The sequence below is a fragment of the Balaenoptera ricei genome, chromosome 20, assembly GCF_028023285.1.
Source record: "Balaenoptera ricei isolate mBalRic1 chromosome 20, mBalRic1.hap2, whole genome shotgun sequence".
NCBI lineage: Eukaryota > Metazoa > Chordata > Mammalia > Artiodactyla > Balaenopteridae > Balaenoptera > Balaenoptera ricei.
Window position 1 is genome coordinate 38,589,145 of NC_082658.1, and position 24,860 is coordinate 38,614,004.

At 36.0% G+C, this 24,860-nt stretch overlaps 1 protein-coding gene and 1 pseudogene across 1 annotated transcript in view; both read left to right on the plus strand.

Annotated features, from left to right (window-relative positions):
- The window catches only part of PPM1E (protein phosphatase, Mg2+/Mn2+ dependent 1E), a 205,180-nt gene that overhangs the window by 12,468 nt on the left and 167,852 nt on the right, over positions 1-24,860 (plus strand). The gene's annotated exons all lie outside the window — the stretch shown is intronic.
- On the plus strand, positions 5,418-6,140 carry LOC132355475 (synaptosomal-associated protein 23-like; annotated as a pseudogene).

Below are 24,860 nucleotides of genomic sequence, written 5' to 3' on the forward strand. Positions count from 1 at the left end.
AACCCAATGTATCTAAATATGTTATCATTTAAACATGTGATCAGTATTAAAATATTATTGAGATATTTTTCATTTTTTATAGCAAGTTTTCAAAATCCTGTTTGTATCTTACACTTAAAGCACATCTCAATTGGAATATCCCATTTAAAATATTTAGTAGCCACTTGGGGCTAGTGGCTACTGTATTGAATGGCACAGGTTTAGATTTAATAACAAAAACTTTAATTCTATAACACATATCTGACATTTAATTTCAAAGTCATATTCATTTATTTATTTAATATTTATTTATTTATTTGGTTGCCCCGGGTCTTAGTTGCGGCAGGCAGCCTCCTTAGTTGCAGCTCTAGGGCTCCTTAGTTGCAGCTCACTGGCTACTTAGTTGAGGCATGCAACTCTTAGTTGGGGCATGCAACTCTTAGTTGGGGCATGCATGTGAGATCTAGTTCCCTGACCAAGGATTGAACCCAGGCCCCCTGCATTGGGGGCGCGGAGTCTTATTCACTGTGTCACCAGGGAAGTCCCTCAAAGTCATATTTAAATGGATGCTCACTCTAATTACCAAATTCATATTTATCTAGCCTTTGGAGAAACAGCAAGCTGAATTTGTTTTTCCTAGATTTCTTTCTTTGACTAGAGAACTATATATATATATATACACACACATATATATACACATATATATGTAAGAGCTTTTATTTATTTATTTTGGCCATGCTGTGCAGCATGCAGAATCTTAGTTCTGTGACCAGGGATCGAACCCATGCCTCCTGCAGTGGAAATGCAGAGTCCTAATAACCACTGGACTGCCAGGGAAGTCCGGAGAATAATATGATTTAGATTTAGATTATCGAATTGTTAATTTCTCCTCACATAGTTTATAGTGTGGTAGTTTTCTGTTGCTGTGTAACATGCTACTGAAACTTAGTGGCTTAAAACAACATCCATTTATTATCTTACAGTTTTGTAGGTCAGAAGTCTGGTAATGTTCAGCTGGGTTCTCTGCTTAAGGTCTCGAGTCAAGGCTGAAGTCAAAGTGTTGGCCAGGCTGGACTCTTATCTGGAGGCTCAGGGGAAGGCTCCACTTCCCAGCCCATTCAGGTTGTTAACAGTCTAGATCTTTGTTATAGATCTGAGGTTCCCATTTCCTTGCTGGCTGTGGGGTGGTGATGAGGTGGGCTGATTATCTATTGATAGAACCCACCCACTTTCCTTTTCATATGGCCCTCTCTATCTTCATACCAGCAGTGGCACATCAAGTCTTCCTTATGCTTCAGTCTCTCTCGCTTCCCCTGCTATCAGTCAGAGAAAGCTCTATGCTTGTAAGGGCTCATGTGATTAGATCAGGTTCACCAAGATAATCTCCCTGTCTTAAGATCAACTTGCCATATAGTATAACACAATCACAGGAGTGATATCAAATTAGTATTCACAGATTTTAGTGAGCATCTTTGGGGGACCATTTTGGTAATTCTTTGTGCTATAGTAGAGAAGGAAGATGGAAGAACATTTTAATTATTTTGTTTAGAGGTCTTTTAATTTCACTTCTAAATGAAAGAAAAATACTTTGCCCATTTCTTTTTGTCTCTACTCCCACCAGTGTGGTCCAAGCTTCCATCACCTCTTGGCTGGCTGTAGAAGTACTCCTAACTGCTATTTCTTGTTCCACGTTTCCCTCCCTTCAGTCAGTTTTCCATATAACAGTCATCTGGGTCTCACCTTGCTCAGCCACTATGCTTTAGTCACAGTGGTCTTGATTTAGTTCCCAGAAACTGCCATGCTCTGTCCTGCCTCAGGGACTCTGTATTTTTGTTTTCTTTGCCCCAGCAACTTGCCCCCTTCTCTACAACTGTCCAACTCAACCATTAGGTCTTATCTTAAATATCTCTTCCTCATAGAGGTGTTTCTTTACCTATGGTCTAAATTAAGTCTTGGTTTTTGGTTTCCATGGTATCCTTTACTTTTTCTCTATATCCACTTATCATAATTTATACATATATGTATTCATGTGTTAGTTATTTGATGTCTCTGTCCCACACTGAGGGCAACAGATAAAGAATGTTTTGTTTACCTTTGTGTATCCAGCACCTAGTACAGGTCCTGGCACATAGTAGGCACTCATTAAATATTTATAATAAATGAATGAATCTTCAACTTTTTCTCTGCTCGGTCCAGGTTGTTTCCTTTCTAGATTTTTATAGGCCTATTCTCATTACCTTCTTTCTCTTTGTTATTATTTTCTTCCTTTGCTCTACTCTGAGTGGTGGAGGAACGTGGCTTCCTGTTTTATGTTATTGTTGGTATGTGTTAACATTTTCAACTAGCAGCAGAAATATGTTTGCAGTTTTTATTACTGATTAATACTCCACAATTTTGTAAATGAAAATTTTTGTGGACTTAGAAGAGTAGTCTTATGTAAATTCTTTGAGAATATTGTCAACAATGACAATTTTGAAGGATAATAATACTTTGTAGAGAGTAATGAGCTAGTTAAAAGGTTCAGAGTATTCTTTTTTTAAAAAAAATTTTTATTTATTTATTTATATTTATTTTTGGCTGTGTTGGGTCTTCATTTCTGTGCAAGGGCTTTCTCTAGTCGTGGCAAGCGGGAGCCACTCTTCATCGCGGTGCGCAGGCCTCTCACTATCGCGGCCTCTCTTGTTGTGGAGCACAAGCTCCAGACGCGCAGGCTCAGTAGTTGTGGCTCACGGGCCCAGTTGCTCCGCGGCATGTGGGATGTGGGATCTTCCCAGACCAGGGCTTGAACCTGTGTCCCCTGCATTGGCAGGCGTATTCTTAACCACTGTGCCACCAGGGAAACCCGGTTGAGAGTATTCTTAATTCCTTGTGTGTATTTTCACTTAAGATTTTACCTTCTGGTGTATAGCTCTGAGGAAAACCAGTCCATTACTTCCTATCTTAGTTTAAGTCATCAAAGAAAAAGAACCGAAAGACTTTAACACAACACTATAAATCAACTATACTTCAATAAAAAAAATAAATTAAAAATAAAAAGAACCAAAAGACTTATCTGCTGGGTTAGAAATAGCAAAGAAGAGCTTTTCCTGGTGACTTGATTTCATAATGAATTATAAGATTCCTACAGAAACATTACAGTTTTTGTCTTTTATAGATTTGAAGCATTTGACCTACTTCTACCACAAGGCACAGCCTCTGATCTTTGATATTTATTCACATTTTTCTACTTTGTGAATCTAAAAACAAAAACTAAAATAAAAACCGGTTTTTAATAAGCTTGTTTCTTGAGAAGTATATTGTGCTACAGCCAGTTTTCACATTTGCATATAAAAATAAGCAACAAAAATGTAATGCTTTTAAGTTGATATATATATTATTTATAAAATTGTCTTTGAGGTGTGTGGTATATAAAATTCTTTCTTAGGCTAAAACTCTAGAGGGCAAGAATCATGCTGTAAACGTGTTCTTCATTGAACCTAGCAAGTTATCACATAAATATGAGAGGTGATAGTCATTAAATCAGGCTATCACTGATTTTGCAATAGGAATGACCTCAAGTTTTGGAATTTGATTTCTGGCAACACTGAATATTTATTAGTTCATATAGTCTTGGTTCAGGTAGCTTATAAATAATCTCATATACTACTTAGAAGGAGACTTGTATTATTCACAGTCTACTTATACAATCAGAGGAACATAAATATTTTGTTTTTCAAGGTCATATGGAAAGTTAGCTGTGCATCTAAATATAATTTTCAGTCTTTTAAGACAGATAAATACAACTTTGCATTTAAATGCCCTTTACCAGGGTAGTCTCTAATCATAAATATCTTTCTATAAGACTTAGTTAGAAGTGTAAACCAGAGGTTTACACCTCTGCATCTGAAATAATAATTGTAGAACTAGTAGTAGTAAGCTGCTCCTGTTTCTGTTGTTGCTACTACATTTATTGAGAGCTTGCTCAGGCACTGTTTTATATTTAATACCTCAGTTAATCCTTGCAAAAACTATTTGATGTTAGGTTCTATTATTAGCCCAATTTGCAGATGCGAAGGCCAAGGCACAGAAAGTTTAAAGAACTCAAGTTTCCACCATCAGTGGTGTCACTAGGACATGAACCCAGGCAGACTGATTCCAGGGGTTATAGCTATAAAGTTCATTTTATGATTTTCATGCTATGTTACAAACATGTTTCTATAGGGAAAAATCACAGTGAAGATGCAATTCAATTGTTTGAATTTTGAGCACTGCCATTTCTGAGTTTAGGCTCTTATTTCTTGCTTTGATTACTTTGGTAGCCTCCTAACTAATGTGCCTGCCGTTAGTCTCTTTTCCCTCTAATCTAGGCTCCCTGGGTTTTCTGACATAATTGAATTCACTGCAGTTCTCTAAAGATATCAAATTATTTCTTGCCTCTCTGCCTTTGTAGATGCTGTTTCTTCCTCATGGAACATCACTTTCTTGGCTAACTATAACTAACCTACCTTTTGAGGGAGAGAGGGTGGTTGGATTTTTACTATCTTCAACCATAAAGTGCTATATTATTAACTATAAATAAAGAACATGCTAAGGTTTTTGCACCAAATATTTTTCTAAACTCTGGCCTCTAATGAAAGACAAGAAAAAACTAAAAATTTATGCTGCTTATTAAAAACACAATTGAAATCCAGAAATTCTTTAAACAATAGACTGACAGAAAGTTCACAACTTGGTATATAGCTCATAAGGTGCCTGGAGATTATTTTTTTCCATTTTGTACTTGACTAATCCTGCAATCTATTTCGATTTTTTAACTTCAGTATTAATTGTTGAAGTAGCCAAAGGCACCTATTTTCTATAGAGTTTTAATGCCTAATATAATAGCCATCTACCCAACACAGTGTTTCTTGGAAAGAAATCCTTTAAAATTTTTTTAAATTAAGTATAAAGAGAAGTATTCTTTTGTTCAGTTAGTTTGCAATCTATACTAATGTCATATATTCAGTATGTTATCTTTTAAAAGCCAGTAAAATACATATTGGTCATTAATAAGCAGTGGATTATAGATTAATATAAAGCAGTGATCACTTGTTTTCTAGAAGTGTATTCCCATCATTGGGTCCTTATGCTGTAACATGGTTTTGGAATCATTATCATTGTAAAATCATTATTTCTTTGCATAATGCACTCAAGAATGGCTCAAAATAAAGCCTGTCCTTTAGTCAGAATTCCATTTTATATATTAAAATATCCAGTTTATGTTCAACATATACATGATGTTAAAGTAAAACTATCCTTGACTATCAAGGAGAGGGAGGAGGAAATAGGACAAGTGATATCACCTTCTAATGTAGGTCTGTAAAAATATATTGAAGAAGTGCACAGGCGCACAGGTCCGGCGAGCGCAGGCGCAAAAAGGGCGCAGCTGGAGCGCAGCTGGGTGTCCAGCTTGCGGGTGTCCGAGCTGCCGCGGCCGGAGAGGAGTGGCGGGAACTGCTTGAATATCCACATTTCAGTTTCTGCACCTATCAAGAGTTTTAATTCATCATGGATAATCTGTTAGCAGAAGAAATTCAGCTGAGGGCTAACCAGGTTACTGATGAGTCTCTGGAAAGTACAAGGAGAATCCTGGGTTTAGCCACTGAGTCTCAGGATGCAGGAATGAAGACTATCACTATGCTGGATGAACAAGGGGAACAACTAAAACGCATAGAAGAAGGCATGGACCAAATAAACAAAGACATGAGAGAAGCAGAGAAGACTTTAACAGAACTAAACAAGTGCTGTGGCTTTTGTGTATGCCCATGTAATAGGACAAAGAACTTTGAGTCTAGTGAAGCCTGTAAGGCAACATGGGGAGATGTTGGAGACAACTCTACTAGCAATATAGTATCTAAGAAGCCAGGCTGAGTGACAAATGGTCAGGCTCAGCAAGCAATGACAGCAGCAACCAGCGGCTGATACATTAAATGTATAACAAATGATGCCAGGGGAGACGAAATACAAGAGAACCTGACTCAAGTGGGCAGTATCTTAGGAAATCTAAAAAACGTGGCCCTGGACATAGGCAATGAGATTGAGGCTCAAAATTGACAAATAGAACGGATCACAGAAAAGGCTGACACCAACAAAGATCGTATTGACAATGCCATGCCAGAGCAAAGAAACTCATTGACACCTAAAGCTACTGTTGTACTTCTTTATCATTTATTCACCTCCCTAGCACCTCCTTCAAAGCCATTACCTTTCCAGAGTTTGAAATTTTGGTTCCACACTCTTCTAATCGGGAGATGATGTGGAAGAAGATCTAGGAGTAACAGCCCCCCTATTCTTTTATTTTCTCTTTTTCCCTTGAGGGTAGACTGCTGCTTAGTTTTCCTTCTAGTATTTTCTTTCTTGGTCCATACTCTTAGGTTGGTTTTCATACATCATATATAGTGTTATTTTTCATTCTCTCCATTTACTTAGCAGGTTCTCCTGCTTTCAAAATTTGGAAGCATTGCCAAAGGCAGCCATGTAAAAGGCAGTGGGGGCAGGCACAAGGAGGAGAGGCAAGAGATAAGAAGTTGTTACCTCAGTAAAACCTGCAGACCCTAAAGCCAAAAGTTGCATAACCACAGTGAAGATCTAGTTGGGTTTAATTTCTATTTAAGTTGCAGTTATTGCCAATTTAGGCCAATGCTTGGTTTTGGAGCCTGTATACACAATATTTTTGTTATACATCACAACTCTGCAACCTCTGCTTCAAAAAAGAATAGAATGAGTTTTCTTAAAGTGAGCTTAATTTCTGAACTCCTGGTGATTCATCTATGTACATAGATTCTATGATCCCATTTCATATTGCACCATATAGGAATACATGGTATAAATGAATGGCTTTTTATTTTCATATTATTAATAGTATCATGGTCCCATTACAGGCCGATTAACCTCATAAATTTGTCATTAGTCTTTGAAGAAAAAATATGTAAATATGTATATATAATATGAGAATTTCTCTCTACAGCAGGGCTTAAAATTTTTTGGAAAAGTTTGACAAAGTACATCACGTGAATTCAGATTTACCTCAATGCCAAGAATTATGTTTAGATAGGAAAAAAGAAACTTGTTTTGATCTCAGGTAGAAAATAGTTAGATTGCTTTGAGTTTTATGTAGCTTTAAACTATTTTTAAAACTAGAATTTATTCTGTTTCACTAAAAATGATTCAGAAAATTATGTCTTTGGTTTACTTATTGATGATTGCACTGTGATTCTCTTAGCCTTTTGTATTCAACTTCCAGAATCACATTTGTTTAGATCCTGAACAGTGTTATAAGAATCTGATTGGTATTTGTCACCTTTATTTAAAAACTAGCTTCTGCACACTTCAAAGCTATTAATGTTGATTGGTTTGACCAATAACCACTGTTTGATCCTTACAATTAAATTTTGTAACTAAAAAAAAAATATATATATATATATATATATATATATATATATATAAGATCAAAATACATTGAAAATCAAGTGTAAAATAAAAGCATTCTCTCAGAATGAGGCCTTATAAATACTCAAACCAATTAAACATTACAGTGGAAAAGTTCATTAAATATTACATTAAGTAATTAGTAATTTTTATATTCCTACATAGGTCAAAATTACCAAACCATGAAACTGAATTTCTTCTCATTTCCCCAAGGACTATGAAAGAGATTTTAATTAAGCTTTGCTATGTTAAGAATTTCCTTGATTTTAGAAAGCTGTTTGTATGTTACTACAGCTTTTCTAAGTGACTGTCTACATAAAGATAACCTTATGTGTGGCTTGGTAATTTTGTGGTTAATGTATACCATGGAAAAGTTATTATAGGAATTCAATTCATGAAGCATATATGATCAGCTATGTTCAAGCAAGATATTGAATCATTTGGTATTTTGTAATATGTATAATTAGTAGTAAATCCTAATATGATTAGAGTTAAAGACAGTGTCCTTTCTTGAAACTAATGTTAATGGCGTTTGTTTTCTTTACTTATTCACTTGTTTTTCACCTCATTATAGAAAGGATTTCAAGTGGCAAATTAATTTTACTATAATGGGAGTAATATTTATTTAGTCATCAAAAAAAGTTAAGTATCTACCATATGCTAAGCATTGTGCTAAATGCTGCTTATACAGAAATAAAATACATGTTCCTTTCCTCAAGAAGTGTGCGGTTTAGAGGAAAAGTCAGACAAGTTAACCAGCAAGTACAGTACAATGTGAGTACAATAAAAATTATTATTAACTCTGTTATGTAGGAGGTGATATACTAAGCGCATTACATTGTTATTTTCTATTTTTAAATCAGGAAATTAATATTTAGCAACATTAGTTAACTCATCTAAGGTCACACAGTAAGTGGCAGAATCAGAATTTGAACTCAGATGTTTCTGACTCCAAAGCTTTTTATCTTGCTGCCTCTCTATACTGGTAGGAGTTAAGACAGAGTGATGCAGAGGATTTATGGGGACCATAAGGTGGGTGTGCCAATGTAGGCTATTAGGTTCTGGAAGAGGATGCTTAAATTGAGTTTAGAAGACTAAATAAGAATTAGCCAAGAGGAAGAGGGAGCTGAAAAGCATTCCAACAGAGAGACTAACTTGTGCAAAGGCATAGAGATGAGAAAGCGTAGCCCATTTGGGGCTTGTAAGCCCTTATTTCTCTGAATAAAGGAGAGTAAACCTGCAAGAAAAACTGGAGAAATAACCCTCAAATCATTCATTAATTCATTTATTCAGTCAACATTGGGCACTGTAGACTGTATTCACTGCATCTCTGGGATGATACTGGAATTTTTAAAACTACAAGTCATAGAAATGCCACTAATGTTAACAAAATGCCACATAATCAGGAAAGAGAAGAACTCTATGCTCTTTTGTCCTCTAATTTGTTTTATTTGGCTTTTAGAACAATGGCTTCTAAATTGTAAAATCTCTCTCTCTCTCTTTCTCTCTTTTTTCTGATCATTTCTCTCATCATACTACCTGATGCCAAACTGTGTGGAGATTTTAGAACTGAAGACTGCCTAAAGTGTTCTCAATTCAACTATGCTAAATTCTGTTTACTTCCTAAAGATTTAAGAAAGGCTAAGTATGTTTCTCTGTATCAGTATCCCCTGTATGACCTTATCTTTCAGAGGATAAATGTACTAAAAGTACTAAAATAGATCCTTTCAAGGACATGTTTGGAGAGATAGACGCACATCAAGCTGCTAGATGGATATACAGGACAACGCAAGACCATGACCCAGATATAAATCAACATATAAAATCTAGGAGGTAGGCAATGGTTTTTCTGAGTTTGAAGGAGTGATGTTTATCATTAGACACATTTATCATTCAGTGATATGATTATTAGTTTGTTTTCTCCATCTTTACAATCTAAAGAGACAGTCTTCAACATTCATTTCAAATGCTGTCTTCTAGTAGAAGAATTTCCCTGAGGTCAGCTGGAAGTAATTATTCCCTCTCCTGAACTTCCCAGCATTTTATCTGTATCTTTTTAAAATACATCCAATAATTCCTTTTTATAATGTCATTTATATGCATGTCTCATCTCCTCTTTTAAACTGTACGTACCTTCATGTTTGATCCCCAGCACTAAGCTTTGTACATATAAGGCATTGAGCTAATATTTAATGAATTAAAGCATAGCATCCCTATCATAAACTAAATCATTAGGGCAGTGTTTCTTAAAGTGCTGGACATGAATTACTTACTTCAGGATCACCTGGAATGTGTTGTTCAAAATGCAAGTTCCTGTGCTTCTGCCCACACCTACTGAATGAGAATTTCTGTGGTTTCCAGTAATCTTGTTTTGAGTAAAAATACTAGATAATTATGATGTACACTAAAGTTTGAGAACCCACTGCCTTAGGGAGAATGCAAGAATCCAAATTAAATTTACATTGAATTGCAGATGTGCTTAATGCTAAAAATAATAAAGTATAAACCATAATGGAAAAGAATATTAAAAAAGAATGTATGTATGTGTATAACTGAGTCACCTTGCTATACAGCAGAGATTGGCCCAACATTGTAAACCAACTATACTTCAATTAAAAAAATAAATAAATAAATAAAGTAGTGAGACTTCCCTGGTGGTGCAGTGGTTAAGAATCCGCCTGTCAATGCAGGAGACACGGGTTCGATCCCTGGTCCAGGAAGATCCCACATGTTGCAGAGGAACTAAGGCTGTGCACCACAACTACTGAGCCTGTGCTCTAGAGCCCGCGAACCACAACTACTGAAGCCCGCATGCCTAGAGCCCGTGCTCCGCAACAAGAGAAGCCACCGCAATGAGAAGCCCGCGCACCACAACGAAGAGTAGCCCCGTTCGCTGCAACTAGAGAAAGCCCGCATGCAGCAAAGAAGACCCAACGCAGCCAATAAATAAATAAATAAATAAATAAATATTAAAAAACGGTATTTTGTACATAGCATATAAGATGAAAATATAAGAAGAAAGAAATGAACAGGAAGATATTTTCAGTGAAGTTTATCTGTATGTCAGGAAAGATCAATGTTCAATATTCTGGAACTTTAGTCTTAAAAAGCATATTTAGATGTAAATAATTTAGAATATTGATGACCATTTTCTTTGAATGCATTTGAAGTAAAACACCATGGTTTTATAACTAAAGACTAAGAAAAGATGCTTTGAACATTCTTATTGGCACATTCTTGTATTGCTGTATGCATAGATATCTTTTAAGGCATGATTTCCTATAATATAGTTTGTGACTCATAGTTTTATTGTAAGAAATAGTGTGGTTTAGATACCATTTAACAATATATGCTTCTCCTTATCTTTAACAACACACTGTATTTTAGATTTACTTATCTGTGATTTTTAAAAATATGAAATTGTTGGTAGAATGTCAACTATCTTGACTTATGTATTGTTTAAATTGATAAGGGCTAGGATAAGCTGCAGCAAGCAAGTCCAATATAGATCTTCATCATCCAGGTAGTTCTTTTATTTCTGAAATATAAATTGTTGGGCTTCCCTGGTGGCGTAGTGGTTAAGAATCCAATCCGCCTGCCAGTGCAGGGGACACGGGTTCAATCCCTAGTCTGGGAAGATCCCACGTGCCGTGGAGCAGCTAAGCCCACGTGCCACAACTACTGAGCCTGCACTCTAGAGCCTGCAAGCCACAACTACTGAAGCCCGTGCGCCTAGAGACCGTGCTTTGCAACAAGGGAAGCCACCACAATGAGAAGCCTGAGCACCTCAACAAAGAGTAGCTCCCGCTCGTCACAACTAGAGAAAGCCCATGTGCAGCAACGAAGCCCCAACACAGCCAAAAATAAATTAAAAAAAAAATTAAAATATAAATTGTTTTATAAACTTAAGCTGTTCTTATAATAGTAATAAAAATAAGAAGCGCTTATAATGGAGAGAACTGGTCCAGGTACTATGTATATATTAATTCATTTAATTCTCACAACAACCAAATGAAGTAGGCAGTGTTATCAACCACACTTTGCAGGTAAGGAAGCTAAGGTATTGAGAAAGAAATTTGTCCAAGTTCACATAGCTGGTAAGTGGCTAGGATATGAACCCCTACAGAGTAGCTTCAGAGTCAGCACTCTTAACCACTCTGCAATAACGTTATTATTTTTTTTTTAACTAGCACATAACTTGACTTTGTCTTAGTCACTATCAGGAGCATTTTCCAGCAATAATAATAATAATTGGCAAATGTTTCCAAGTAAAAATTTTAAGCAAATTCAGCGTATATCTAAACATCATCTTTTTTGAATGGTCTTAATACTATTCCTACTTTTACTGATTTTACGTAGTAATATCAAGATTTCTTACTTAAAATTAGTTGGCTGTCAAAAGATTGTTTTGGCAATCTGATTGACACGAGTGAAAGTCCAGTAAGTTTATTTTATTTTTTTAATGTAATTTATTTTTAAAATTTTATTTGTTTTATTTTTTGGCTACGTTGGGTCTTCATTGCTGTGCACGGGCTTTCTCTATTTGTGGCGAGCAGGGGCTACTCTTTGTTGCGGTGCGCAGGCTTCTCATTGAGGTGGCTTCTCTTGTTGCAGAGCATGGGCTCTAGGTGCGCGGGCTTCAGTGGTTGCAGCATGTGGGCTCAGTAGTTGCAGCACGCAGGCCCTAGAGTGTGTGGGCTTCAGTAGTTGTGGCATGTGGGCTCAGTAGTTGTGGCTCATGGGCTCTAGAGTGCAGGCTCAGTAGTTGTGGCACACGGGCTTAGTTGCTCCGCGGCATGTGGGATCTTCCCGGACCAGGGGTTGAACCCGTGTCCCCTGCAGTGGCAGGTGGATTCTTAACCACTGTGCCACCAGGGAAGTCCCAGGTCCAGTAATTTTAATTTTCAGAAGCTATTGGAACACTTATCAGATTTTTAAAAAACTATATTTATTTATTTATTTTTGGCTGCGTTGGGTCTTTGTTGCTGCGCGCTGGCTTTCTTTAGTTGCGGCGAGTGGGGGCTACTCTTCGTTGTGGTGTGCGGGCTTCTCATCATGGTGGCTTCTCTTGATGTGGAGCATGGGCTCTAGGCATGTGGGCTTCAGCAGTTGTGGCATGCAGGCTCAGTAGTTGTGGCTTGCGGGCTGTAGAGCGCAGGCTCAGTAGTTGTGGCGCATGGGCTTAGTTGCTCCACGGCATGTGGGATCTTCCTGGACCAGGGCTCAAACCTGTGACCCCTGCATTGGCAGGTGGATTCTTAAAAGCCACTGCGCCACCAGGGAAGCTCCACTTAACAGATTTTTAGAAAATAAAAAAGCTAGATAAATTTTCACACTGATTATTTTTAAAAATTATATATAAAAGATGTTTAGTAATATATATTCTTTTTGATAAAGCACTGAAGTTTTTCTCTACAAAAAGTACATTTTTTTTTAATTTATTTTTTTGGCCATCCTGCCGCAAGGCATGTGGGATCTTATCAATAGTTCCCCAATCAGAGATCGAAACCGCGCCCCCTGCATTGGAAGCGTGGAGTCTTGACCAGTGGACTGCCAGGGAATTCCCAAAAAGTACATTTTTTTAATTGGTGTTTCTGTGGTACACATGAATAAAATATTTGTCCTTGGTCTGTGTCATTTCCTCATTTTTAATTCTATAAATTGGTCATTTTAGGTGTCATTAATTGTTTTGTTTCAATAAATAAATACTGAAGGTGATTTAAGTACCTTGTAAAAATAGCTAACTTATGAATGCTATATATTAGGCTGTGTTTTAATATGTTAATTGTTTTTAAAAATCTATCCCATCAAAACACTAACTTGTTTAAAAAGTTCAGTTTTAAAATATCACCAACCTCTGTTATAATCAGGACAGCTCAGAAGAAGAGGAGATGTAAATTAGAGAAACCCAGAATGGAAAATAAAGAAGAGATTTTTTTACCCTTAGAATAAAGGGTTCCACAATGAGGAGGTGGGCTCTAAGAATCTTGAATAAGAAGATCATAGGTATGCCCAATTAAGTGGCTCTTAATAGCATTATTTTTATTTTTTCAATGCAAATTTATAATCTAGTAAACTGAAAAGCAGATGAACATTGAATTATCTGTGGAATTCTTAAGGAAGGGTCACTTTTATATGGGAAAAGATATTTCTTGTACTTTTATCTTTTGATCTATATTTTGTCATTTTGTTAATGGTGGAAAGAGAATAAACATCATTTTTTATGAACAAAATATTTTTTTCTAAGTTTGAAACCAGTATGAACCTTGCTGTAAATATTTAAGTTTTTAAAAATATAAATTAAATATTTGATTGTGCTACTAAACATATCATTTTACCTGGTGGCTAGGAGGAGTCAAACATAGTCAAGAGGGGTACCTAATGAGTACCTTTAGAGAGTACATAAAGCATTTAATAACTGTAGGAAGAATGATCGTGTCTTATTTCTCAAATAAATAGAATTTTAATTTACTTATACAAGGAAGTTATTCTGTATTTACTTATTTTATGTAGAGTTTCCTACTAGAATATAAGCTCCCTGAAGGCAGGGACTATGTTTTACTCACCATCCTAGCCTCAATACCTAGAATACTGAATGCTTAGTACATAGTAGGTTTTCAGTAAGTACTTGATTAGTAAATGAATAGATGTTTATACATGTTTTTTTATCGTGGTGACATATACATAATAATTAACATGTTTTAAATGGCAGTTTTATATCTGGTTAGAGAAAAGACACATGTTCACTGTAGAAATATTTGAAACTATTATGGAACAGAAAAGTTACTTGTAGTTTGCAACTTCAAATAGCTGTTCTTTAGGAATATTTTCTTCTAATTCTTTTTTATGCAGATATATTTATAACTAAATTGAGATCACACATACACATAATACATATAGTTTTGTGCCCTGCTTTTTTAATTTAATACTTTCAAGTGAGCATTTTTCTAAATCATTAACTATTACTTGAAAACATGTTAAAAGGTTGTTAAGGGTCTAAGTGCAGTTTTGCTCAAAATTCACAGTAATAAATACATTTTACTTTGTGATTAAGACTATACATAAACATTTAATTGTATTAAAAATTGTAAAGCAGTAGTTATGAAGTGTGATGATTCTGATTTTTTCATATGTTGTTTTTTGAAATATGCTTGTCACATCCCTCCAAACTGATTTTGCATCTCAGTAATGGGTTGCAGCCTACAATTGGAAAAGTACAGTTCTCTTGTATGAGTATTCTGTAATTCAGTTATGCCCCTTTTATTGGACAAATTCGGTTCTTTCCATTTTTTTGCCGGTAGGTATAAGTTCTTAAAAGTGTGTTTGAGCATATTTACCAAAGTAATTTATGCTGGTTATAATAAAGTGTTGCTAAAGTGTTAAAATGTAAAAGTCTTCTTTATCAGTTTGATGTATATCCTTTCAGATTTTCTTTTTTTCATGCAAAGGTGAGATACACTGTCAAATTTTTAAAATTATTTTTATGGCCCTCAATAGAGTTTAATAACTTGGCTTACATTGGTCCTGGGCATGGGCGTTTTGTAATTTTTGTTAATTTTTTCCTCCAGTTTTACTAGGATACAATTAACACATGATATTGTGTTATGCAAAGTGTGCAAAGTGTAAAGTGACTTTCAGATTTTTCTATGCAGTCATTCACTCTCTATATCAATCTCTATACACACATTTTTTCCCCTAAACAAAAATGCTGTTATTCTAACACCTTTTAAGTTTTTTAGTTAATGTATCATGGATATCTTTTCATATCAACATGTAAAAAGTTACACCATTCTTTTGTCTTCTGCCTAGTACTCCGTTATAGGTGGATCATATTCTAACCTTTCCATTGTTAATGAAGATTTGTGTTGCTTTTTTTTTTTTGGCCGCACCACGCGGCTTGTGGAATGGTAGTTCCCCAACCAGGGATTGAACCCAGGGCCCCCAGCAGTGAAAGTGCAGAGTCCTAACCACTGGACTGCCAGGAAATTCCCAGTTTGTACTACCTTTAATAGTATATGAGGGAAAAAATTTCCCCATAGTGTTAACATTGGATATTTTCAACCTCGATTTTTGCCAGTCTGATGAGCAAAAAAATCTCTTTTATAATTTGAATGTATTGGATTAGCATCTTTTCATATGCTTATTGGCGATTTATGTGTCTTCTACTAATGCTTGCTTATATCCTTTGTGGATTTTTCTATTTATTATTGATTTGTAGGAAATCTTTATGTATTATGTTTATTAGCCTCTTGAGTATTATATGTTGCAAATGGCTTCTCCCAGTCTATAAATCATCTTTGAAACCTTATTATGGAATCTTTTTCTATATAGAAGTTTAACTTTTTGTACTTGATCAAATCAGCTTTTTGTTTTCTTTATGGATTCTGGGATTTGTATCATGTTTTAAAGGGTATAACTGACCTTCTCCGCTTACTTTCTTATATTTTCCTCTATGTATGCAGCTTTTCTTGTTTATTCATTGAGAATTAATTTTTGTATTTTTTGTATTACATTTGGCTACTTAAAGTTGATATAATTATTACTTCTGATAACTAAACAACTCATAATAAGGAAGATTAGTGAGTTTCTTTTTTGTGACTTTTTAAAAAAATTTTTACACGTTTATTTTTATTTTTTTGGCTGCACTGTGTGATATGTGGCATCTTAGTTCCCTGACTAGGGATCGAACCCATGCCCCCTGCTTTGGAAGCGCCGAGTGTTAACCCCTGGACCACCAGGGAAGTCCCAATCAGTGAGTTTCTGAAGGGAGTTCTAATTTTGTTAAAATGCTTGACTTGATGGTAAATATAGTTGGTTTGAGCATGAATCTAAGCTTTCTAAGGAGTTGGAGTAAGGGTAGATATTTTTTGGATAGGAAAACGTTTAAACAAAAGTGCAGATTTCTCAGCAGGCTTCACGGCCAATCAAGTTCATTTGAAACATAACAGTAGGTTATTTGACAAATTGTTGCCTTGCTGACATTTTCTCTCTTAGACTATAAGGGGAAAATATTTATATATATGTATGAGAAAAAATCTTGAAGGGTATACACCAAATTATTAGCAATGATTTTCTCTGGATGGAGAGATTTCAGATATATTTAATTTTTTTTTCTACTTACTGTGTTTTACATTTTTATCACTAAAAATGATATTTGTTTAGGGACGTCCCTGGTGTCACAGTGGTTAAGAATCCTCCTGCCAATGCAGGGGACACGGGTTCGATCCCTGGTCCGGCAAGATCCCGCATGCTGCGGAGCACCTAAGCCCGTGCACCACAACTACTGAGCCTGCGCTCTAGAGCCCATGAGCCACAACTACTGAGGCCGCATGCCACAACTGCTGAAGCCCACGTGCCTAGAGCCCGTGCTCCGCAACAAGAGAAGCCACCACAATGAGAAGCCCGTGCACCGCATTGAAGAGTAGCCCCCGATCACTGCAGCTAGAGAAAGCCCGCGCACAGCAACGAAGACCCAATGCAATAAAAAAAAAAAAAAATGTTATTTGTTTAGTAAAAATAATATAGCGGGGAGGTAAAGAATGCAATGAAGGACACTGCTACTCTGGATCTATTTATAGCCAATAAGGAAGAATTGCTTGGTGGATAGAAATGAAAGAAACCTTTGGAGACAACATGACCATATCATTATATAGTTTGTTATAGCTGGGGTAGAGAATTCTAGAAGTGGTCACATATATACATACTCTACATTGTAGGAATAAAACTTATAAAAAGTAAACAAAAATATATATTGTCATGACCTTATGACCTGAGACTAGGAAAGGTGGGAAGAACACAAAAATAATTGTACAATTATACAATTACAGATTATAACGAGTTTTTTAAAAGGCAAAAGCAAATAAAACTACTTTGACTCCACTTGGAGCAATCTTAGCTCAGGTTTTAAAAGGACGTTTATAGAAGATGAATATATAAAAGTGACACAAACATTTAAGTGTGTCAGAAAAGCTAAAATCTGGAAATCACAGATGTGAGGAATATGCTAAAGATAATTATAAAATCTTACAGTTATATTCAGAAACAATAATAAGGAAGATACATGCTTACTTAATATTAACAGCTCTTATTGGTTTCCATATTTTCTATCAAGGAGAACAATCTTTATGCTGTAACAACAACAAAAAATTACCTAGTAAAGAATAATTAAAGTCCAGTATAGGTGAAATTAATTAAGGAGGCATCTAACTGCTCAATAGGACTTTTTTTCATAACCTGAACTAGTTATATCTGAGGATGCTGTGCATACTTGTAGGTGAGAAAGCTAAACTTTGAGGAATTATTGGGAATAAGAAGAATGGAAGTGAGCAACAGGTAAGGACATTGACAGCATGTTGATCAAATTCAGAAATGACACAAAGCTTGTTGGACTTTTATGCAAGAAATGAAAACAATTTGTAAGTCCATAGCAACAAGCATTTAACAGATTGGTTTAAATAAGAAATTTAGTATAACTAAATATGTAATCCTGCATTTGGGTTAAAAAAAAATGAGTTGAAGAATTGATGAAAAAGGATAAATAGCCTTGTGGTAGTATTTATGACAAAGGAAATTTCCCTGTTGGTAAACTTAATACGAATCAGCAGCATGATTTGCCTGCCAAAATTTGATTATTACGGTTTTCTGAACAAGGGAAGTTAGTTAGGCCACACCTAGCCTGTATCCAGATTTAGGTACCACATTTGAGGAAATTGGCATAAGTCCCAATGACAGCAGTATCAGGCATTTGTGGTGTAGAAAAAGAAGTAGACTTAATGTGAACCATAAAGTAGCTCTGGTACCAAAGATTATAGAAAAACAACTTTCAAACCAACAGAAGGAAGAATTTTCTAGTGCTTAGAAAATAACAGGCTGCCTTGAGAGGCATTGGTTTGTGTGTGTAGAGTTTGAGCAAGGCTAGTTTACTAGCCAGGTAAAGGTGATACAGAGGGTGTTAAAATTTAAACGACTTTTTTTTTTTTTTGGCTGTGTTGGGTCTTTAGTTGCTGCATGGGGCTTTCTCTAGTTGCGGCGAGGGGGGACTACTCTTTGTTGTGGTGTGCGGGCTTCTCATAGCGGTGGCTTCTTTTGTTGTAGAGGGTGGGCTTCAGTAGTTGTGGCTTGCAGGCTCTAGAGCACAGGCTCAGTAGTCATGGCGCATGGGCTTAGTTGCTCTGTGGCAAGTGGGATCTTCCCGGACCAGGGATTGAACCCGTGTCCCCTGCATTGGCAGGCGGATTCTTAACCACTGCGCCACCAGGGAAGTCCTTAAATGACTTTTGAATGTATTGGTTTTGCATTTTTTCATATGCTATTCATCATTTGTATATCTTCCTTGGAGAATATCCACTCAAACCCTTCACTATTTTTTACTTGGGTTATTTGTCATTTATTATTGGGTTATAAAAGTTTTTTATATATTCTGGATACAAGTCCCTTATCAGATATATGATTTGTAAATATTTTCTCCCATCCTGTGGGTGTTTCACTTTCTTGATAGTATCATTTGCAGCACAAAAGTTTAAAATGTTTTATATAGTCCAATTTACATATGTTCAGGCATACCTTGGAGATATTGCAGATTTGGTTCCAGACCACTGCAATAAAGCAAATATTTCAGTAAAGCAAGTCACATAAATTTTTTGGTTTCCAAGTGCATATAAAAGTTAACGTTTATACTACACTGTACTCTATTAAGTATGCAATAGCATTATATCTAAAAAACAATGTACATACCTTAATTAAAAAATACTGTATTGCTAAAAAATGCTAACCATCACCTGAGCCTTCAGCGATTTTTAATCTTTTTGCTGGTGGAAGGTCTTGCCTTGTTGTTGATGGCTCCTGACTGATCAGCTGGTGGCTGCTGAAGGTTGGGGTGGCCGTGGCAATTTTTTAAAATAAGACAGCCATGAAGTTTGCCACATCAATTGACTCTTCCTTTTACAAACAATTTCTCTGTAGCATGCAGTGCTATTTGATAGCATTTTATCTATGGTGGAACTTTTTCAAATTTGGAGTCAATACTCTCAAACCCTGACACTGCTTTATCAACTAAGTTTACATAACATTCTAAATCCTGTGTTGTCATTTCAACCGTCTTCACAACATCTTCACCAGGAGTAGTTTCCATCTCAAGAGTAGGTTCCACTTTCTTTATGCATTCATAAGAAGAACTCCTCATCAAAGTTTTATCATGAGATTACAGTAATTCAGTCACATCTTCAGGCTCTACTTCTTTTTTTTTTTTTTTTTTTGGTTTTGTTTTTTTTAAATTTTTAAATTTATTATTTATTTATTATTTTTATTTTTGGCTGTGTTGGGTCTTCGTTTCTGTGCGAGGGCTTTCTCCAGTTGCGGCGAGTGGGGGCCACTCTTCATCGCGGCGCGCGGGCCTCTCACTATCGCGGCCTCTCTTGTTGCGGAGCAGAGGCTCCAGATGCTCAGGCTCAGTAGTTGTGGCTCACGGGCCCAGTTGCTCCGCGGCATGTGGGATCTTCCCAGACCAGGGCTCGAACCCGTGTCCCCTGCATTGGCAGGCAGATTCTCAACCACTGCGCCACCAGGGAAGCCCTCTACTTCTAATCTAGTTCTCTTGCTCCTTCTACCACATCTGCAATTATTTCCTCCACTAAAGTCTTGAACCTGTCAAAGTCATCCCTGAGGGTTGGAATCAAGTTCTTCCAAAGTTCTGTTAATGTTGATATTTTGACGTCTTTCCATGAATCACACATGTTCTTAATGGCATAGAATGGTGAATCCTTTCCAGAAGGTTTTCAATTTACTTTGCTCAGATCCTTCAGAGGTATTGCTATCTATAGCAGCTATAGACTTAAGAAATGTATTTCTTAAATAGTAAGACTTGAAAGTCAATATTACTCCTTGATTCGTGGGCTGTAGAACAGATGTGTGTTAGCAAGCATGAAAATAACATTAATCTTGTATATCTCCATCAGAGCTCTTGGGTGACCAGGTACATTGTCAAAGAGCAGTAATATTTTGAAAGGAATCTTTTTTCTGAGCAGTAGGTCCCAACAGTGTGCTTAAAATATTCAGTAACCCATGTTGTAAACAGAAGTGCTGTCATCCAGGCTTTGTTGTTCCGTTTATAGAGCACAGGCAGGATAGATTTAGCATAAGTCTTAAGGGCCCTAGGATTTTAAAGGCTACTGCAAGGTTATTAATTGGCCTAATTTCAGTATTCTCATGTCTCAGGGAATTAGGAGGCCCAAGGAGAGTGGGGGAGAGAGGTGACCGGCCAATTGGTGGAGCAATCAGGACACACACAACATTAGTAAGTTTGCTGTCTTATTTGGTTCATGGCACTCCAAAATAATTACAACAGTAACATCAAAAATCACTGATCACAGACCATCATAACACAATATTAATGAAATATTGCAAGAATTACCAAAATGTGACAGTGACAGGAAGTGAGCATATGCTGTTGGAAAAAATGACACTGATAGACTTTCTTGACTCAAACAAGGTTGCCACAAACTTTCAATTTGTAAAAATAAGCAGTATCTGGGAAGTGCAGTGAAGCAAAGCCCAATAAAGTGAGGTATGCCTGTATTTTTTCTTTTACTTGTGCTTTTGGTGTTGCCTAAGTTAAGTTCACAAGGATTTACTCCTATGTTTTCTCCTAAGGGTTTTATAGTTTTAGCTCTTACATTTAGTTCTGTGATCCATTTTGAGTTAATTTTTGTGTATGGTAGGGGTAAGGGTCCAACTTCATTCTTTTGCATGTGGATATCCAGTTGTCCTAGCACCATTTGTTGAAAAGACTATTCTCTTCCCCACTGAATTGTCTTAACACTCGAATTTTTAAATAGTATAACTTTTATTTTTAATAAGAAATATCAATATAATAACTATGGAAGATGAGAAACTAATGCATAATTCTACCACCCTTTCACAACTTCACTATTTTGTGTATTCCCTTCTAGTCCCCATCCCATAAACATACACATTTTATACAGTTGCAATCATAATGTGTTAATTATATATATTGCCTTTTTCACTTAGTATATGAATATGATACACACTTTCCATATTACTATATAGATTTCCAAATTATTTTTTGTTGTTGCCTAAATGTTCCGTCTGCAGGCTCTTACATAATTTAATAAATCAGTCCCTTATTTTAGATATTAGGGTTTACTCTAATTTTTTATTACTTAAATAACATTGTAATGATAATCTTTGTGCATAACCTATTAGGCTACTGTTGGATAATTTCCTTAGATAATTTTCTGGAAGGATTTCTTCCAACAAATATTGAAAACCAACTAGAGACTAGCTATATAACTTTGATTTGGGGAATCCTGGGTTGCATGTGTTGTAGTTGTTGGCTCATTTAAGATAACAGTAGCAGCTGATACCTCTGACTGTGGTTCAGGCAATGTGCCAAATAGTTTGTGTGTGTAGTTATATTTAATTATCCTACAAATTCTATTAGATAAGGTATTCAAGGCCAAAGTTTGATAACTTGTCCAAAATTGTATAACTAATAAAAGGCAAAAATGGCATACAGGACTGTGTGGCTGCAAAACTCCACTGGCTCCCAGACCGGACATACACAATTATAATGGCAAGATTCTTACAGAGTAGGCTCTATTAGGTTAGGTATTTTGTGCAGAAGTTCTCTGAATACACATGACTTGTTAAGTACGAATGCATTATTGGCCCAAAGGTTGTTTTTAAAAAATAGGAATTAAGACTGATTTTTCTGTGTAGATTTAATGATTCATTATTCTTGGACCCCATGAACTAATCATTTTGTATTATTTCCATTTGTGTAGTGTTGCCATTCCAAATGGTCTAGAGAGCATGCATAACCAATATAGAAATTGTTTCTTGACTCAATGCAATAAAAAAGAAAATGGAAAAGGAATTAGAAATCTTTGATACTTAAATGTAAATCAAAATTTCGTGATATCTTAAATATATAAATTTTAGTATTTGGGGGAGAATATACACAATAGCACTTCTGATCAAGGCATCTAAGTCCTATATAATGTATATTTAATTAATAGTGTTCAGCTGTTAGTAGCTATTTCAATTGTAGAATTATTAAATGTGTTTAGTATTTGAAATAATTGCCTACAAGTCATAATTATTGCTCTAGCCTGAAATATAAAGAGGAAAATCAGAATTATAAGAATAAAATGATGCTTGAAAAGAAACATTAATTTTCAAATGCTAATAGTCTGAAAAAAATGGCTCTGCCACGTTCAGAGATAAGTTTTCTTTAAAGCATGAGAGTGCCACTTCTTTATAGAAATTCTTGTTGCAGGTTTCTGTTTTCACAGTCTTTCAGTACATCAAACTACGTAAAGTCTCTCCTTGATTTTCATCCAAAGAGGCTCTTTTCTTAAGATGGCGACTGGAGCAATTTGTATGCCCTAGACAGAAGAATAAGCCTCTTCAGTCTGGTGGAATGATATTTTCATCAAGGTGTAGCTTCAAGAGGGATCACATATAACTGTGAGGGAAGAAGCGTACATTTATTTTGCTGAAGAAGTCCATTTCACCAAATGCCAATTCCCTGAATTTGCTTCTTTTTAACTAGAGTTAGTTGATCGGTTTTCATATTTTTAAGTAACATTTCAAAGAATATTCAATTTGTTTCTCCTCTAATTCCTTGCTGCTGTTAAGGAGGTGGACAGAGAAAAACTTTTCATATTCAGGAATATAATTGCAATGAATATATTCTTTATCAGTGGAGAATTTGGAGACTTTAGGCCTAGTCCTCTTCCTTTCTCTGCCTCTCAGTCTCTGGTGACATTAGCGGGGATTTAGGGCAAACAAATTGAATGTTCCTTTAAATGCTATTATGAAGACAAATCCTATCAACTCAAGACTTAAGGTGAATTCAGTGAATTGGCCTTTAGATAAAATGATTTTTGGTAAATTTACTTTTGGCCAATGACTCAGAGCTCACCTAACCAGCCAGATCAAATGAATTAATCCTAATAATGACGTGGCAGATGCTTCAGGTGTATTATTTTCATATCCTCAAGATTGAGAATTTTCATGATGACAGATCACAAAACAGGCTATCAAACTTAACATGAACGATGGCCTAGTAAAAACAATTAGATGACCTTTTCTATCTTCTATGATGATAGACTTCTACACCTTGAGCCTTTCACTCTCACTGGAGCTCAAGCCCATATTTCTAAGAGAACATAGGAAGCATAGTCACTTTTCTTTTTAGTACATCCAAATCAAGATTCTGCCTCTTTCCTCACCAAATAGCACCTCTTTAGAATTTCTAAAGACTCAGTCATCTCATTCTTTTCCATCCCCACTTCTATTAAGTTATTCCCCACTTTCATTCTGTCATTTTTTGGAAATGTCTCAGAGTCTCTATTCTTATTGCAACCACCTTAGTTCAGGTCTTCATTTTTATGCCTTTTAGTTGTTTTCCTGCTTACATCCTTCTCTCTGGTAGTAGGTTAAATTTACACTGCTTTCATCATGTCTCTCTCTGAGGTAATCCCAGGAACTCTGCAAAATTCACTAGCTAACCTCTCTGTCTCAATGTGTAGGATGTTTTATCAGAAGAGCGATGATCCAGTAGTGCTTTTCTTGTTAACTTGACATCTACCTGCTGTCTGAACAAAAGGCATCTTATTCTCATTTTTTCTACGTAGATAACTTCTAGATGTGATCTTTTGCATGGTACTTGTGATCCTAGCCTATTGCCTTCTCCTGATGTGATACACAAGAACCCTGTTGCCTATTTCAGACATTCACCAAGCATTTGATTTTTATCTAACTCCATGCTCTCAATTTATCAAGTAATCTAATTTCTCAGGCTTCAGTTAGATATCATTAAGATCTCTTCCCTTACCACTGGCACCATCACCCCCGCCCCCTCAAGATTGGGTTAGACATCTCACCCATGTTCAGTACAGTATATATCTCACTATTTTGAAATAGCTAGTTTTTTTTTTCCAGATATAATTGACATATAACAGTTTCAGATGGACAGTGTAATTCAATGTTTGTATATATTGAAAAATGATGACAGTAAGTCTGGTTAACATTCATCACCATACATAATTACAATTGTTTTTTTTCTTGCAATGAGAACTTTTAAGATCTATTCTCTTAACAACTTTGAAATATACAGTATGGTACTAGTACAGTCACCATGCTGTACATTACATCCCCCCGACTTTATTTTATCACTGGAAGTTTGTACCTTTGACTCCTTTCACCCACTTCTTCCACCCTCAGCCCCAGCCTCTGGCAACCACCAAATCTTTTTTTTTTTATTTTTTAATTTTTATGTATTTATTTATTTTTGGCTGTGTTGGGTCTTCGTTTCTGTGTGAGGGCTTTCTCCAGTTGCGGCAAGCGGGGGCCACTCTTCATTGCGGTGCGCGGGCCTCTCACTATCGCGGCCTCTCTTGTTGCGGAGCACA